The sequence below is a fragment of the Crocodylus siamensis genome, chromosome 9, assembly GCF_052110815.1.
Source record: "Crocodylus siamensis isolate JL-2025a chromosome 9, ASM5211081v1, whole genome shotgun sequence".
NCBI classification, from domain to species: Eukaryota; Metazoa; Chordata; order Crocodylia; family Crocodylidae; genus Crocodylus; species Crocodylus siamensis.
The window spans coordinates 32479344-32491638 of NC_143403.1; the positions used below are offsets into that span (position 1 = coordinate 32479344).

Genomic DNA, 12295 nt, shown 5'->3' on the forward strand with positions numbered 1-12295 from the left:
AACTTATGGCCATTATTCCTTGTTATGCCAGGGGGCACTAGGGGAAATAAGGCCTCTCCCAAACCATTCTGGTCCCCCCTAGTGAGTGTATCATGAAGGACTACAAGGCCTTGGGGGCCAAGCTCAAGGAGATGGGACACAGGTGGTATTCTCTATTGTCCCAGTAAGTAGATGCGGGCAGCATCACAAGACTTGCATCAATGAGGTCAACTGGAGGCTTTGGAGTTGGTGCCACCAGGAAGGCCTCAGGTTCCTGGACAACGACCCGCATTTTTGTGCAGGGGGCATGCTCGGGTGGGATGGGCTTCACCTCTCCCCTAAAGGCAAGCATGTCTTCTCTTTCAGGTTGGCTGATCTCTTATGGTGTGCTTTAAACTAGCTTCGCTGGGGGATGGGGCCACAGGAGGACACAAGGACACCTCCCAGCCAAGAGAGGTGATGAGCACAAGTGGTACCCAGGTAAGTAACAAGGGTCTAGATAGTCCTAGGAATCAGGGTGGGGTGGTGCACGCACTGACAGGAGGCCTTAAATGCCTCTATACTAATGCTCAAAGTATGGGGAATAAGCAGGAGGAACTTGCCCTCCAGATAGCTAGTACAAACCCAGACATAGTAGGGCTCACTGAAAACTGGTGGGATTCAATCCATGATTGGGTGGTAAACATTAGGGGTACAGACTATACAGGCAGGAACAGAATGGGGAGGAAAGGTGGGTTTGATGTCAAAGAGCAATACACACCCTCAACTAACAGGATGGGGACAGACAAGGGGCAGGCTGAAGTGCTCTGGGTCAGAATAAAAGGGGGTTGTGCAGAAAGGGACTTAGCGGTGGGGGTCTACTACAGACCACCCAACCAGGGGGAAGAGCTGGACCAGAAATTCTCGGGTCAGCTCATGGAGGCAGTTAGGTCAAGGAATGTGGTCATCATGGGTGATCTAAATTACCTGGACATTTGCTGGGAGGAGCAGCCAGCCAGGTTTGACCACTTACGTAGGTTCCTTGCTGGGATACAAGACCTCCACCTAACCCAGGAGGTGCACAGTCCCACCAGGGAGAATGCCTTACTGGACCTGGTCCTGGCCACAGGTGACAACTTGGTGTGGGGATTCCAGGAACTAGGTGTCCAAGTTGAGTTAAGGAGATGATCCTCTGAGCCCAAGGGGTGACAGTCCCAACACGAGTCAAAGGGGGCAAGAGTGCTCAAAAGCTCCCTTGGCTTACCAAAGGCATTCAGGAACATTTGAAAGCCAAAAAGGAGGCATACATCCAGTGGAAGTGGGGTTGGCTATCACCAAAGAGGATGAGACCCTCATAGCCAGAGGCTGTAGGAAGGCTGTTAGGAAGGGTAAAGCGGAGATGGAACTAGGGCTAGCAACAAGGATCAAGGATAACAAAAAGTCCTTTTTTAAATGCATGGGGAGTAAAAAGAAGGCACCAGGCAATGTGGGGCCCCTGCAGGACACACTTGGCAATCTGGTGGTTGCACCAGATGAAAAAGCAGACATTTTTAACAAATTCTTTGCCTCCATTTTTCTGAGCAGGGACCAGGACTTCTCCCCCACTGGGATTCAGGTTGGACTCAAGAGCGACTCTGCCAGGCCTAGGGTAAGGAAGGACTGAGTTAGGGAACTTCTGGAGGGGCTGGACATGTTCAGATCAGCAGGTCCAGACATTCTCCACCCATGGGTGCTGAGGGAATTGGCAGGGGTCATTGCAGGGCCCCTGGCATGGCTTTACGAGCACCTGTGGTGCTCTGACCAAGTGCCAGGAGACTGGAAGAAGGCCAATGTGGTTCCCATTTTCAAAAAAGGGAGGAGAGAGGACCCAGGCCTGTTAGTCTTACTTTGGTCCTGGGGAAGCTCTTTGAAAAAATTATCCAGGAGCATATCTGGGAGAGACCAGCAGTGGGGAGGACACTCAAGGGCAACCAACATGGGTTTATTAAGGGCAGGTCCTGTCAGATCAACCTGATTGCCTTCTACGATCTGGTCACAAAATCATTGGATGCAGGTGTCACAGTGGATATAATCTTTCTGGACTTCAGGAAGGCCTTTGACACTGTTGCCCACCCCATTCTCATTAAAAAGCTAGGTGACATTGATGCCTACACAGTCAGATGGGTTGCAAATTGGCTAGGGGGCCACACCCAGAGAGTGGTGGTGGGTGGGTCATATTCGACCTGGAGGGAGGTGGGTAGTGGAGTCCCCCAGGGCTCAGTCCTCGGGCTTGTACTTTTTAATATTTATATCAGCGACTTGGACAAGGTGGTGAAAAGCACCCTGTTCAAATTCACTGATGACACCAAGATCTGGGGTGAAGTGGGCACACTAGAAGGGAGGGACAGGATACAGTTGGACCTGGACAGGTTACAGGGGTGGGTGAATGTGAATAAGATGGGACTCAATACTGAGAAGTGCAGAGTACTGCACTTGGGTAGAAAGAACCAGCAGCATACCTACAGGTTGGGGAACTCCCTTCTTGAAAGCACAATGGCAGAAAGAGATCTTGGAGTCATTATTGATTCTAAAATGAACATGGGCTGCCAACGTGAGGATGCAGTCAGCAAGGCTAACCACATCTTGTCATGTATCCACAGATTCATCGTGAGCAGGTCCAAGGAGGTGATCTTCCCCCTCTATGTGACACTGGTCAATCCACAGTTGGAGTACTGTGTCCAGTTCTGGGTGCCGCACTTCAGGAGGGATGAGGCCAGGATCGTGAGGGTCCAGAGGAGGGCCACTCGCATGATCAGGGGGCAGCATGGCAGGCCCTACGAGGAGAGGCTAAGGGACCTGGACCCTTGTTCAGCCTGGACAAGAGAACGCTGAGAGGGGACCTTGTGGCTGTCTAAAAACTTACCAGGGGGGACCAGAGGGGATTGGGTGAGACCCTGTTCCCCCAAGCATCTCCCAGAGTAACAAGGAATAATGGCCACAAGTTGACTGAGATTAGGTTCAGGCTAGACTTCAGGAGGCAGGGCAGCCAGAATCTGGAGCCAGCTTCCAAGAGAAGTGGTGTTGGCTCCTACCTTAGGGGTCTTTAAAGGAGGATCGATGAATACCTGACTGGAGTCATATGAGCTTAACTTAGTGGGGGGTCATATGAGCCCAGTATTCATTCCTGCCCAGGACAGGGGGTCAGACTTGATGATCTGTTCAGGTCCCCTCTGACCCTGCATCTATGAATCTATGAAACAACGGTGTTTTGCAGAGCCCTACTAACTAGTTCTGTGTCAAAGACAGACATAGTTCTTTTAGCATGACTTAGTGTTAACAAATCCATGCCAGCTGCTCATGATTAACCTTTTCTCCTCCAGGTATTTACAAATTAACCTCTTTATAACGTGCTCCAGTAATTCACTGGGTACTGAATTTGGGCTGATCAGTGGACCCTCAGCCATTTCCCATAACCTATTTATTTTGTGATGACTGAAGTAAAGTAGCTGTCGAGCAGATCTCTGCCTTATTTGTGTCTTTCATTAATCATCCACCTGACTACTTATCAGTGGACCCATAGCTAGTTTGGCCTTTCTTTTATGGTCCATATACTTATAGAATCTCTTATTTTTGTCCCTAGCCCCCGTTGCATGGTATACCTAAATTTTTACCTTTGTTTCTCTGATTTTTGTCCCTGCAAGTTCTTGGTAATTCTTGGTATGTTTCCTAAGTGACTTGCCTGTCCTTCCATCACCTGTATATTTTCCTCTAAAGTTTGAAGCATTCAGGAACTAACTTATGCAGACACACTGGTCTCCTGCCATTCTTTTTATGTTTTCATTATGTCAGAATAGTTTTTTGTTGAGCTTCCAACATAATGCCCTTTAGAAACTACCAGCCCTCCTAGACACCTATATCTATCCCCCTGGCGAAGGGACCTCGCCTACTATTTCCCTAAATCAGTTTAAATCCACCCCTTTGAAATCCAGTAACCCAGTTCTGCTAACTTCATGTTTTCCATTTCTTAGATACAGCAGTTCTAACATTTCATGGTCACTTTCCCATCACCTTCACATCCTCAACCAATTCTTCTCTATTGGTTAGAACAAAATCCAAGATGTAGTCATATCCAGAAAGTTGCCCTCCATATATTAGGAACTTGCTTGATATTTCACTCTTTGTTGTATAATTTCATAGATTTCATAGACATTAGGGCTGGAAGGGACCTCGGGAGATCATCGAGTCCAGCCCCCTGCCCAAAGGGCAGGAAGTCAGCTGGGGTCATAGGATCCCAGCAAGATAAGCATCCAATTTACTCTTGAAGGTGTTCAATTTGCTGTGTTAGTCTTTGTTGTATAATCTGCTATATAAATTAGATATTACAGGCATACGTTATCCTATAAAGCAGTGGTTCTCAACCTTTTTTGCACCCAGACCCACCTGTAAACATTGAAGGCCAGTGTCCCTGACTTCTGACCCACTGCCCCCACCCCCAGGCCCCACCCTACCACTGTGTGGGGCAGTGGGGTGGGAGGAGGGTGTGTGGGGCATGGGGAGGGGCCCCAAGCAGCTCCTGGTAGGCTGGAACTCTGACAGCCTGAAAGGGAAAAGCCACGGTTTCCCATATTTTTCTCTTGTACAGGATAATCCATTTTTAAAGTTTGATGATCCAATTTTGAAACTTGTTTGCAACCCTTTCATATATTCTTGTGACCCACTTTTGGGTCATGACCCACAGATTGTGAAATGCTGCTATAAAGCAGCATATAAAATGCTATAAATGCTGCTATAAAGTATTTTGAAGATCTGCCTGACTATCCATGAAGTTACCCATTTTTAACACTTGGGGGCATTGGTGAAACAGCCACTTTAAGTAGCAGTTTCCTTCAGTTCCTAGAAGAAACTGTGACAAGTGCTACTAACATACCCCCCCCATACACATAGACTACTGAAAGGGTGTGGACAAGTTGGAGACAGTTCAGCAGAGGGCAACAAAAATGATTAGGAGACTAGAGCACATGACTTATGAAGAGAGGCTGAAGGAACTGGGCTTATTTAGTCTGAGGAAGAGAAGACCGAGGGGTGATGTGATAGCAGCCTTTAACTACCTGAAGGGTGGTTACAAAGAGGATGGAGCTAGATTGTTCACAGTGGTGACAGATGACAGAATAAAGAGCAATGGTCTCAATTGCAGCAAGGGAAGTTTAGGTTGGATATTAGGAAAAACTGTCTCACTAGAAGGTTAGTAAAGCACTGGAACAGCTTACCCAGAGAGGCTGTGGTCTTTCCACTCCTAGAGGCTTTTAAGATCCTGATCAACAAAGCCTTGGCTGGGATGATCTAGTTGGGTGTGGTCCTGCTTTGATCAGGGAGTTGGGCTAGATGACCTCATGATGTCCCTCACAACCTTCTATGATTCTATGATCTTCTGAAGGTTGTATATAGGTTTATTTTCCTCAGTGACTACAAATGGAGTGAGACAATTACAGAACAAAAAATGTAAAACAGACCAATACATCTCAACTAGTACCATGATAAATAGTACCAGAACAATACTATCAGCATTAATGGATACTATACAGACATAACTCAACCTGGGATGCACCAAGAACCCTGACGCATTATTCCATGCACCAAAGACCCTGAAGGAAACTATATAGACAGAAGCAATCACAGTACTTCAGAATGACCTTCACAGAAAAATGATAAAGGAAAAAAACACCTTATCAGCACTGTGAGAACATTTTTCATAAAACAGCCATTTTCATACTGATTTTTAAAGTCTTTATTCTCAAAACAAACCTACACAGTGGTTTCAGAAATTCATAGCTTAACTGGATACTAAATATCATGAATTTAGCAGACTTAGAGTCCATTATGATTTACCCCCTCTCTGTTGATTCTGCTTGAGTCCACAAAAGACTAGTACTCATTTTTCCTTGAAGTGGCCCCAATGATTAATAAAATTGGGTTTAAGTGGGAGTAATTGTTATAACTTGTACTTGGCTTCAATTGTGACCGTTCCTTTCTCAGACCTAATGAAGAGTTTTTGAAGCCTGAGAGCTTATCACTTTTGTATCTCCTAACTGTATAAATGCTGCAATAAAAGACATTACCTCACCTTCACACTTAACTTCTAATAGAGTTTGGAAAACATGAGATTAAAACCAGAGGCAAGGATTTCTGTGGGTAATATCTTTTGCTGGGTCAACTTCATAGTTGGGATAGATTTAGACATACTTTCATATGCAATTCCTGAATGCATTTGTAGCCCAGGTAACTTGGGTATATACTCTCCTTCTCCAATTGAAGGGGATTGTTAGCTGGCAGGTGTGCTGTGGGGTGGGAACTGCAGATCGCTCAGTTTCCCTCCATCCCTATAGAACTAGGCCAGGATAGTCAAGGGACTTTACTATATACACATTTATTTACATTAACTTATCACAAAGGAAAGGAACATGGATACAAACCTAAGTACAATGTATATATACATTTATAAGATATCTAAACCAGTAATGTAAACAATACCCTCTGGGTAAATGACATCAAACCTTATACCAGTGCTCCAGATACAGGTATCTGATCTGAAACAGATAAACCCCAAAGATAAACTCAATCCCGAGGGGAAACCCCAATGCCCTTGGGCTTTTCCCAAGACCTACAAAGAAGATGGTAACTTTAGGGGGGGCCTCACAGTGGGACCTCCCCTTTCAGGAGCCCTTAACTAACTGGTGGGGGGGGAACTCCCCTCCCTGGTGGGAATCCTCTTTTCCCTGCAACTCATGGCTCCCAGGCCCGGAGGGCGGTCCTCATACTGTGCGCCAAGTTGCTTTCTCACCTGCAGTGGGCTTTGGGGGCAGGGCTCCACTGTGCAGAACTTCTGGGGCCTCTGGCTTGGCCCTGCCTGCTAGCTCAGTAGCCTGATCACCGTCTGGCTCTTTGGACTCATCCTTTTGCTATGGGTCAGAGTCCTGGGCTGCTTCATGCAGCACCAGGCTTGGTCCGCTCATGGACCCTCTGTGCAGCGCCTCCTGCACCAAGCTCCTCCTTCCAGGGGTTGAGGACCTGAGCTGCCCAAGCACTCCAAAGATCCTACTCCATGCACTGTCCTGTGCATTTGGCTGCATGCCAGAGGTTGCAGACCTAAGCTGCCTCACACAGCTCCCAGGGTCTGGATGCTGTGTGCTGTGCTGCACATGGAGAGCCTAGCTGCTGGAGCTGTCTGCCATTCCCTGCTGATGAACATCTTCAGGGGCACTTCTGGGCTACTGCTTTGGCCTGCTGAGCAGCTCTCCTCAGCTCTTGTAAGCCCTGCTCTTCTCTCTTCTTTCTCCCAGATGTGTTCCCTCATGCTGGGCATGCAGCTCCTTTTATATGCTCCAGGGCTCTGCCCCTCAAGTCTTCTGGACCTGAGTATTGCAGTGTTGCAGTCTTCAATCAGGTCCACGGGGGGGGAAGGGGGAAGGAACTCCTCTCCCCCCCCCTCTGGAAAAGGGGATGAGCTCCCACCAATCAAAACAGCAAGATTTCAAGCCTGGGACTCAACCCAAACTTCAAAATGCAAGTCTGCTACACATTACATTTGAAAGTGTGTCTAAGTCTATCCTAACTGTGCAGTTGATGTAATAAAAGATATCACCTGTGAACAATCCTAGAACACATTTCCTAGATATGATTTATTCTGGCCTCTACCTCACAGAAGTTCAGGAGGATGTCATCCTCCTGCTTTACTTGGCTTTGGTGAGACCTCAGGGAGTCCAGTTCTGAGCACAGTTCTGGGTGCTGCGCTTCAAGAAGGATGTGGAGAAGCTTGAGAGAGTCCAAAGGAGGGCCAAGCATGTGATTAGAGGTCTGGAGAGCAGGCCATTTGAGGAGAGGCTGAAAAACATGGGACTTTTCAGTTTGAAGAAGAGAAGATTTATAGGGGACTTGGTGGCAGCCAATAAATCATATCTAGGAAATATGTTCTAGGATTGTTCACAGGTCTGTCACCATCCTGAACTATACACAGATTTTTCACACATTGAGGTTATAGTTCAAGGGTGGGCAATTATTTCAGCTGGAGGACCACTTAACAAGTTTTGCTGGGGGAGTGTATGTGTGTATATAAAGTGTGTACATCAGGGCCTGGGGGAACATCTATTCACCAAGGCACCCCAGAGGAAGACAAGGAGCAATGGACACAAACTGCTAGAAGATCACTTCAGATCGGACATGAGTGTCAGAGTCTGAAGGATACCAACCTAGAGTTCAAACCCGGCCAGGAGCACGGATCTCACCACACCAAGACATCCATGCTGTGATGGGAGCTTTCCATCCGCACTGGCCTGGCTTTACTTCCTCACCAACTGAAGCGGATTGAGGCTAATCCGCAGTGCAAGCCATATCTGGGCGTGGAAAATGGAGCCGAGGAAGGAGAGGAGGGAGAAGACCGGGAGCAGGAGATGCACGAGGGGGGCGGTGACAGCTGGGTGAGCCCTTGGTCAGACTCTGAAGAGGACATAATACCCCCGCCGTGGGAGTGAAGAGGCAGCGGGAAGCTTAGTGGGGAGAAATGAGGGAGACAGTGGATGTGGCCAAACTGGCTGCCATGGGGTTCTTTTTTCCCCCCGCCCTCCTTTTGGTGTTCCCGGTGTCTGCTTGAGCTCCTGGACCAGGACCTGGCATCCATCCTCGAGGGCGTTCCTAGAAGAAGAAGTTCCCCATCTTGTTAAGCAGCAGATGCCACCAATTAAGCCCCAGCAGAGGCATCAGCAACAAAGTATCCAGGGGAGTCCCCGGCAGAGAGCAAGCCACCGGCAGGCTTAAAGGGGCAGCAAAGCCCCAGCCATCTGGGGCTGGACTTCGACGGCGTCCCAAAGGCAGGCGAAGACCAAGCCCTAGGAATTCAGTTAAAACCCAAAGAAAACAAACAAAAAAAAGATATAGTAAAAAAAAATAAAAAAGGAAGAGAGTAAAAAAATTGGTCTCGTGTGGGTCCCGTCATCATTTTATGCTGAGGCTTCAGGCACTGAGGCAACCTTGCCCGTCAATCCGGGTGTAGGACAGGTAGTCACCACCTCCCTTTCCCTCTCTTTATCATCAAAATCATGGCAGGTGAGAAGACAGGTCACCAGACCTCACCCGAATCTACCTTAGGGGTTGCAGATCCCCTGAGGGGACCAGTGAATGTCAGTGGGATGTAGGGGTACATGCCCGTACCTTGGTGACTACCTGACAATGGGGAAAAATTTCTTTATGATTTGAGTGACCAGGGTCTGGAACAGACTTCACCAGGGGTGGTACAATCACCTACCCTGGAGATCTTCAAAAAAGGACTGGATGTGCACTTTGCTGGGGTCATCTGACCCCAGCTGTCTTTTCTGCCCAAGTGCAGGGGTCTGGACCTGATGAGTTCATGAGTTTCCTTCCAGCCCCTCACATCTGTACATCTATGAATCTATGAATCCTGGGTACAAAAGCACATGAATATGTAGCTGTACTGCTTCTAGCTGGGGAAGTAGCCTATCACTGCCGCTAAGACCAGGAGCAATAAACAGTATTAATGTGGTACCTGGCAGCTTCACACCATATTCTTTCATTAGACACAGCAACACACAACCTGGCACTACCAGATTATTCAGGTGGAGATTTGCCAAATTGGTTTTCAATTTCAAGACAAAACTCCCAATTAAGAGATTCTTTAGGAATACCTTGACATAGCTCAGTAATTTAGGACTGTGTTGGAAAATTTGGAATGAATAGAAAATGGTTCTCTGGCAGCCCACAGCCAGTCTGGCCAATGGGGAAGAAATAGGAATTGTCTGTGGTAATGGATGAGGTTTCTTTGGGGGAGGGTTAAAACTGACCTCAATAGTGTAATATACAGGTTAAGGAAATGTTCACACAGTCCTCAAAAAATGTAGCAAACTATAAGTACTAGGTATTAGTTATACATGGAGAGTATGAAAATGAAGGACTATACAGATACACTTCCTTTTATCATGTAGAGATATGATATTTGGCAACAAAATATGCTACTTTTCCCTTTCTGATATTATGTTTAGTTTGGTTTGTACACTTACAGCCCTTACTAACAAAGCCACTAATGTGTGGCTTCATGCAAGACCAAACACAATTTGCATCAACTATTTTCACTTCAGCCTATTTCTTGCAACATTTTCAATGAGTTTTAAAAATATCACATGAAATAAGCCCCAAAACAAACAAATACCATCTCTGCTTTCCAGGAGAAGAACCTGAAGCACAGGGGATTGAAGTAACTTGCCTAAGATCACACAGTGAGTCAGTGACAGAATTAGGAACAGAATTCAGGACTCCGTACTGGTAATTCCTTGCTGACTTCACCAAATAATAGTCTCCCTTATTATAGACATATATGACTATGTCTGACAAGTCATCTTATCATTTATTTCTGTTGGTGCTATTCTACTGCAAGGTAAATGAGACTGCTGTTAGCATCATGCTAAATATTTTTAACTGTTTGGATCACTATTTCCAAACACTTGCTAATAAAATTAATAGGTTTATTCCTGGCAGACAAGGTTGTTTCCTTCATCTAGGACTGTGCTAGAGCACTGAGAGACAAGCATGGTTTTTTGCCACATCTTCAACCAAAGACCCTGCTATGTCACTGTTTCCTGGATGTTTTCTCATACCGGATGTTGCCTCACCACAAAGATTTTCATTTGTCATCTACTCAGCACGGATGCCCTCTGTATGGTAGAGATGTATCCTTGTGTGCTTTGTATGCCTGCTTACATTAATAGCAGCAGTTGCCTGTGATAGTGTCACTCAGCCTTGATTGCTTCTAGTCAGTGATTTGGATGTGCTGCTTTTCTCCTATGGTCTTTTTCCTGTTTTCTTGGTATACTATGTGATACCTGACTGCATGTGAAGGTTTCGGTTTTTGATCTTAGGAAGAGCGATCAGTGATTTCTACAAAGTTTTGTTATTAGCCCTTTCCCCACACTTTCAGTGATGTGTGACAGGTTCTGTTTCTTCACGATTACTGATTTCCTGTCATTGGAGCCTCAGTACATTAACACAGCTGTGTGGTATTTGCCCACAGTACTACTGAAACTATCTTTGTTGTTCACTTCAGCTTTACTTGATTATGCTTTGCTCTAATAGCACTATTGTTTTCTGATTTAGGGGTGCAATTTGCTGCATATCTTTCCTGACTCCTATATGCTTTAATGGACATAAAAACTTTGTCTGAGTTTAAGTGCTGATTGATTGAGGTTTAATCAAAAGATTAGGTGTGGCCCAAGAAATCTGAATCCAACTTCATCATTATGTACACAATCCCCAGCATTATCCAAGTTCCATCTGCTGGATCTGGGCCTATCACTATTTCAGGCCTATCACTATTTTTTTCTGTGCTTTCAACAGCCCTATATATCATACAATCATAGAAAATTAAGGTTGGAAGGGACCACAGGAGGTCACCTAGTCCAACCCCCTGCTCACAGCAGGACCAGCCCCAACTAGATCATTCCAGCCAGGGCTTCCACTACCTCTCTGGGTAACCTGTTCCAGTGCTTTACTACCCTCCTAATGTGAGAGTTTTTCCTAATATCTGACCTAAACTTCCCTTGCTGCAACTTGAGACCATTGCTCCTTGTTCTGTCATCTGCCATCACTGAAAACAGTCTAACTCCATACTCTTTACAACCACTCTTCAGGTAGTTAAAGGCTGTTATTAAAGTCTTTTCTTCTGGGCTAGGTATAGACAGTCAAAAAGCCCAAGGCTGAATCTATTCATTTTTTGCCAATTAGTGTAAACTGCATAGATTGACTCAATAAGCAGATGAACAAACATTAACTTTTGAGTCCAGAAATGCAGACACATGCCTGCAGTGGCCCAGGCTGGAAGCTACTAGAGCACACCTCCCTGCTCAGCTGGAGCAGACAGCTTGGGCCAAGGTTAGCCTGCCTGCCCTACAAGGTGGGGGAGAGGTTGTGGGGGAGGTGCAAAGTATCTTGGGATGCTGGGGGGACTGAGAATTAACTTGGATCTGGAGGGGATCTGGGACAGAAGTTCAATAAACCAATTTAACCTAATTCAGTTAAGTCTAGTAATTCATCCAGGTTTATCTTAACAGGTTGGTCATTTTGAAAGTGGTTTATATGCACTGAACTTCTGTTGTATTACAGATTTGAACTGGTTTTCAATCACTTATACTGGTTTATGTGTAATTTCTGTCCCTAGCCCTACAGACTAAATAAGCACAGTTCCCTCAGTGTCTCCTCATAAGAATCATAGTATCATAGTGCTTAGGGTCAGAAGGGACTTAAACAGATCATCAGGTCCGACCCCCTGCCCTGGGCAGGAACGGGTGCTGGAGTTATATCA

General features: G+C 46.2%; 1 long non-coding RNA gene across 1 annotated transcript; it reads left to right on the forward strand.

Annotated features, from left to right (window-relative positions):
* Positions 1-324: 324 nt before the first annotated feature.
* LOC149857281 (uncharacterized) lies at positions 325-3274 on the forward strand. The gene is made up of 3 exons (XR_016444347.1): positions 325-459; positions 1543-1606; positions 2598-3274. It is a non-coding gene; the product is annotated as an uncharacterized LOC149857281 (long non-coding RNA).
* Positions 3275-12295: the final 9021 nt, after the last annotated feature.